Source organism: Gekko japonicus, unplaced genomic scaffold (assembly GCF_001447785.1).
Source record: "Gekko japonicus isolate JY-2015 unplaced genomic scaffold, Gekko_japonicus_V1.1 scaffold2086, whole genome shotgun sequence".
Classification (NCBI taxonomy): domain Eukaryota; kingdom Metazoa; phylum Chordata; class Lepidosauria; order Squamata; family Gekkonidae; genus Gekko; species Gekko japonicus.
The window spans coordinates 306,972-313,722 of NW_015165308.1; positions in this window are offsets into that span (position 1 = coordinate 306,972).

Below are 6,751 nucleotides of genomic sequence, written 5' to 3' on the forward strand. Positions count from 1 at the left end.
CTAGTGGAGATGCAGACTGAGGTTTTAACGCACCTCTGAGGAGGGGGGGGGAGAGAATGGAGCTCTGCGGGAGCTCTGCTCCTGTGCGCTCCTGCAGGAAATGACCCCTTGTGGCTAAGCTTATTAAACTTGTATCCAAGCAGGCTCAGGGTGGCTGTCTAAAGCTAACCGTCTAGCCGAGTGCCACTAGTCCCACAACTGCAGCCCCTCAAAGCCAGAAATCTGAACTCTGCTGCCTTATCCTGGCTCCTGCGCTCAAATGTTATACATGCCATTGTGGAAACAAATGACTAGAATTGTGTTGTATTGCGGATTTATTCGTTTTCATAGCCTATTTTACAGCTGTTTGTAAGTAGCCGTGAGTAAGGTGGGATATAAAAATTAACAGCAGAATACAGTTTATACTGCGGTGGCTCAAGTGGTTAAGAGGCTGAACTGCAGGCTGTGGAAGGTCAGTAGTTCAGCAGTTCGAGACCCGGGTGCCACTGTCTCTAGTTCCAGATCCTGCCAACCTAGCAGTTCGAAAGCAAGACATTGCAAGTAGATAAATAGGTACCACTTCGGTGGGAAGGTAACAGCGTTCCGTGCGCCTCGGCATCTACTCATGCCGGCCACATGACCACGGAAATGTCTTCGGACAGCGCTGGCTCTTCGGCTTTGAAACGGAGATGAGCACCGCAACCCTAGAGTCGGATTTGACTGGCTTTCGAGCAAGGGAACCTTTACATTTACAGTTTATAAGTGTGTGAAACAAAGACCAATATGTCAGGACCCACAGTCAAACAATTGAGGACATGCTTTTCTAGAAAGGTTATACTTTATTGCCAGTACTATGGTTGCAGGAACATGTTCACTGTTAGGAATAACTACCATCTAGAAAGCAGATAGAGATAGAGGGCATTCAAATGCACCCCCCACCACCACCTATGGGCCAATCGGCCTGACTGCCACGAGCGGGAAGGAGGACCAGAGCCCTTAGAGCCGAGGCTGGGAAACGAAACTAGTCACACAGTTAATTGATGGGAAGACACTACACAGGCAGGCTACAAGGTCAGTGATAACAAGGGGAGAAGAGCAGGGGAAGGAATGTGGCATCAACTGGTACATAGGTCATGAAAGCCAATCCGGGCCCATAAACAATATGGCAGCATAGCTGACACAAGATCGAGTTCTTAAAGAAGTCATCAATCTTCTTGATCCACTTTCAGAGCTGTATTTAGATATACTCTGTGAGTCTTCTATCTGTAACATCTCTGTGTTTGATGTAACTTTATAGGACCAAAAACTCATAATAAACGACCAATCAGTCGGTTGTCTGCATTGTGTCTGCTGCCAAGCGTAGGAGCGCCTGGGAGACCTATTGTGGAGTGCTGAGTTGCTCACCCTCCACTTTTCTGTCCTGGCCTTTAAGAACCATCTGGCACTAGACGCGAGCCTCTCCACTCGCACAGACATCGACAGGTATACTGGAACTCCGTGATGTACATGCAACACAGTGGCAATCTCTTGCAGTCCTCTAAGTAGAAATGCGGCTTTTTCATAAACGTGTATCTTACAAACTCGTACCTGTCTCATGAGCTCCCGTCTCTAGTTCCAGCTCCTGCCAACCTAGCAGTTCGAAAGCAAGAAATTGCAAGTAGATAAATCAGTACCACTTCAGTGGTAAGGTAACAGCATTCCGTACACCTTGGTGTTTAGTCATGCCGGCCACATGACCACGGAAACGTCTTCGGACAGCACTGGCTCTTCAGCTTGGAAACGGAGATGAGCACCGCAACCCTAAAGTCGGATTCGACTGGCTTTCGAGCAAGGGAACCTTTACCTTTCTACCTGTCTCCAACTCCCTGCTTGTCTCTCCTTGATGTTTCTCCCCTGCTGGAAAGCAAACAACGAAATCCAATCACTAAAAATAAGTCTCTCGCCCTCTGAGTAAAATTGAGCCCCTCGAGATAACAGGTGATCGACCTCTGAATCCTGGCTCCTGGGGCCAGACGGGAGGAAAGGGCTGTTAACGCTTATAATGACCCCCAAAGAACTAAAAGCAGGTAAAATATATTCAAATGGGAAGAGCAAGGAATCGCCTCGCCTTCAACAAACCCAGCGGAAGAAGTTTCCAGAACGCCCCGTTTTTTTTTGCCAGATGGCTCACAAGAGGTCTTCCTGCTGTCATAAAGCAGAGCCGCCCTGAGCTTTATCACAACAGGGTGTCTTGGGCAGACAAGCAACTTTTAGAGAGTTTCCCTTCCATGCCATCTTCTGTCCATCTGGTGGGGCTGACATGCCATTTGTGTGTACAACTGAGTGGCCGACCTTTAAGCACAACCCTTTAAGCACAACCCTTTAAGTGGAAGTTGTATAGTCATGGTTTTAAATCTGTGTTTGACTGAGTTTTATTATTTAGCGTACCGTTTTGTATTGTTGTAAGCCGCCCTGAGCCGGCCTTGCTGTAAGCAGTGGAGTAAGCAGTGAAGTGGCTAAATTTGCGGATGATACAAAGTTGTTCAGGGTGGTGAAAACCAGTGAGGATTGTGAGGCACTCCAAGGGGATCTGTCAAGGATGGGCGAGTGGGCGTCAACATGGCAAATGGGGTTCAATGTGGCCAAGTGCAAGGTGATGCACATTGGAGCCAAAAATCCTAAATATAAATACACATTGATGGGGTCTGAACTGGCAGAGACTGAGCAAGAGAGAGATCTTGGAGTTGTAGTGGATAACTCACTGAAAATGTCGAGACAGTGTGTGACTGCAATAAAGAAGGCCAATGCTATGCTGGGGGTTATTAGGAAGGGTATTGAAAACAGATCAGCCAATATAATAATGCCCCTATATAAATCAATGGTGAGACCTCATTTGGAATACTGTGTGCAGTTCTGGGCACCACACCTTAAAAAGGATATTATAGCTTTGGAAAAAGTGCAGAAAAGGGCAACTCGAATGATAAAAGGGTTGGAACACTTTCCCTATGAGGAAAGGTTAAAGCGCTTAGGGCTCTTTAGCTTGGAGAAAAGACGACTGAGGGGTGACATGATCGAGGTTTATAAGATTATGCATGGGAAAGAGCAGGTAAAGAAAGAGGTACTTTTCTCCCTTTCTCACAATACAAGAACTCGTGGGCACTCCATGAAACTGCAGAGCGGTCGGGTTAGAACGGATAAAAGGAAGTACTTCTTCACCCAAAGAGTGATTAACACATGGAATTCACTGCCACAGGAAGTGGTGGGTGCTACAAGCATGGACGGCTTCAAAAGGGAATTAGATAAGCATATGGAGCAGAGGTCCATCAGTGGCTATTAGCCACAAGGTATAGCTAGGGGCTCTGGGGCAAGTGATGCTCTGTCTTCTTGGTGCTTGGGGGGGGGGTCAACAGTGGGAGGGCTTCTAATGTCCTGGCCCCACTGCTGGACCTCCTGATGGCACTGGTATTTCTGGCCACTGTGTGACACAGAGTGTTGGACTGGATGGGCCTTTGGCCTGATCCAACATTGGCGTCTCTTATGTTCTTATGTTCTTATGTTCTATGCTGGGAGGGTGGGGTAAAAATCTAATAAATAATGGTAAAATAATAATAACAATAACAACCCTGGAGGTCTCAAAAATGAGTGAAAAGGGAAGAAGGTTCTAGAACCCACCTGCTTCTGTTGCAGGTGAATTAATTCTGTTTCCAATTCCTGTTTTATCCCGTTGACAACATCTGAGTTTTTAACTTGTTCATTAATGATTTGGAGTTGGGAGTAAGCAGTGAAGTGGCTAAATTTGCGGATGATACAAAGTTGTTCAGGGTGGTGAAAACCAGTGAGGATTGTGAGGCACTCCAAGGGGATCTGTCAAGGATGGGCGAGTGGGCGTCAACATGGCAAATGGGGTTCAATGTGGCCAAGTGCAAGGTGATGCACATTGGAGCCAAAAATCCTAAATATAAATACACATTGATGGGGTCTGAACTGGCAGAGACTGAGCAAGAGAGAGATCTTGGAGTTGTAGTGGATAACTCACTGAAAATGTCGAGACAGTGTGTGACTGCAATAAAGAAGGCCAATGCTATGCTGGGGATTATTAGGAAGGGTATTGAAAACAGATCAGCCAATATCATAATGCCCCTATATAAATCAATGGTGCGACCTCATTTGGAAAACTGTGTGCAGTTCTGGTCACCACACCTTAAAAAGGATATTATAGCTTTGGAAAAAGTGCAGAAAAGGGCAACTCAAATGATAAAAAGGTTGGAACACTTTCCCTATGAAGAAAGGTTAAAGCGCTTAGGGCTCTTTAGTTTGGAGAAACGACAACTGAGGGGTGACATGATTGAGGTTTATAAGATTATGCATGGGATAGAGCAAGTAGAGAAAGAAGTCCCTTTCTCTCTTTCTCACAATACAAGAACTCCTTGTGGGCACTCCATGAAATTGCTGAGCGGTCGGGTTAGAACGGATAAAAGGAAGTACTTCTTCACCCAAAGACTGATGAACACATGGAATTCACTGCCACAGGAGGTGGTAGCGGCTACAGGCATGGACAGCTTCAAAAGGGAATTAGATAAGCATATGGAGCAGAGGTCCATCAGTGGCCATTAGCCACAAGGTATAGATAGGGGCTCTGGGGCAAGTGATGCTCTGTCTTCTTGGTGTTTGGGGGGTCAACAGTGGGAGGGCTTCTAATGTCTTGGCCCCAGTGGTGGACCTCTTGATGGCACCTGGTATTTTTGACCACTGTGTGACACAGAGTGTTGGACTGGATGGGCCTTTGGCCTGATCCAACATTGGCGTCTCTTATGTTCTTATGAGTAAAAAAAATATGCCATCAGGTACTGGGTGTGGAGAAGAGTAGGCTTTGGTTTTGTGGGACAGGCTTCCTAATTCACCCCATTCTTTCCTCAGCTTCCCACCTTAGAGCAGAGTCTGAATAGCATACTGCTCCCAAATGGCCACTCTTGCTAGGCAGGGCCGGTGTGGTTTAGTGGTTCAGAGTGTTAAACTCGTATCTAGAAGACCCGGGTTCGAATCCCCACTCTCGGCAAGGAAGCTTGCTGGGTGACCTTGGGCCAATCACATTCTTTCAGCCTAACCTGCCTCACAGGGTTGTTGTGAGGATAAAATGGAGGAGAGCGATGTACGCCACTTTGGGTCCCCCCACTGGGGAGAAGGGCGGAGTACAAACTGATCGAATAAATAAATAAAATTGTGACCGGTGTTCCCTCTAAGCTGAGTTAGTGTGAGCTAGCTCACAGTTTTCTAGCCTCCAGCTCACACATTTTTGTCTCAGCTCAGGAAGGAGGGCTCCAGAGCAAACTAATGGATGCAGTAGCCAAATCGCCGGCTCACAACTTTAATGCCAGGAGCTCACAAGCAGAATTTTTGCTCACGAGACTCCACAGCTTAGGGAACATTGATTGTGAGGACGGACTTCAGAGTTTGGGTCGTCTGTGAATGGCTGTCACTTTAACAGCACTTCTGAAAGAGTCGTGGAGTTGTAAAGCGCCTGGGAGTCTAGACAGCAGGGAAAGGAGCTTTTTAAATGTCTAATCCCCAGTTACCCTTCCTCCTTGAGAACAGCAAGCTGGGATTGTACCTCCTCTCAGACACAGGGGAGCAAAGGGCCACAGTTACACACAGCCCCATCTTCACCCTGCCAATTGCATTACACAGCATTACACATTGCTCTGTGCTATTTCCGGGCCTCTGTGACCTCACATGTGGCAACATCAAACCACAGGAAGGGAGGGCGGTTGTTGCCTTTATGTCCTGCAAGCTACCCAGTCATGCAGAAGAGGAGGAAAGAAGGCAGGAAAGAGAAAGGGACTGGGGTAGAGATAGATTTCCCTGCTGATCCCGGAGTCCAATAGGAGAGCGCAGCACGGATGAAGGAGGTCCCGGTAGCTGCGTGTAACCCATACAGTTTTGTAGGTGTTAACAGCCATGCAGGGATCAGGCACGAATCGGTGGTGTGGCAATTAACTCCCTTTCCCCCCCTTCTATACTTTGTTAATGAGCATGCTCAGTACTTGTAGCCTTCCCTAAAGGAGACTGGGTATTCTCAGCAGCCAGCAAAGGCGACATCTTGGGGAGAGAGAGGCCTCCATAGACTTTGCTGTGTTAAGGCCTGCCTTGGATGATTGCAGGTCAATCCTGGAGTCAACTGGGAAGAGCTGCAGCCTCCCAAGTACAGCCTGGAAACCTCATACGCTGTTCCAGTATCTGTGAGCTTACAAGGTATGGACCGACAACATATGCATATTATCTATGTGCTTAGTATTTTTTTCTGTTCTGTGCATCCTTGTGGATGCGGAAGAGATCTGTGTAACCAGTAATGTCCTGAAGAGTTCATGGCTATGAAGTCATAGCAACCAACCAGGAGTGAAGGAGGCTTTATAGGAAAACCTCCATGCTTTTTTTATATAAAGAGTTTATTTTAAACGCTGGTCTTGCCTCTCTGATGTCTGCGTTGAAGTACAGGTGTAGTTGCAGCAGGGACACAGTCTCTGAATAACCAGAGGTGGGAGTGCCGCTGTCAAAACCAGCCTGCCCCCTCTCCCTGCAGATAGGAGGACCTCGGTGGGTCACACCCTGACGTTTCCTTTGGCCTCTGTCCACAACTGACGGCCGGTCACACCACTTGGGGACTTTTCCCTGGCTCAGACCAGCATCTTTTGAAATTGTCTCTATTTGCTGTAGATCGCTGACACAGCAGCCCGCCCGCCCGCCTCCCGAGTCGCCCCATTGAGCTGCATTGTAGGGCAGCCGCCTCTCCTTCCCC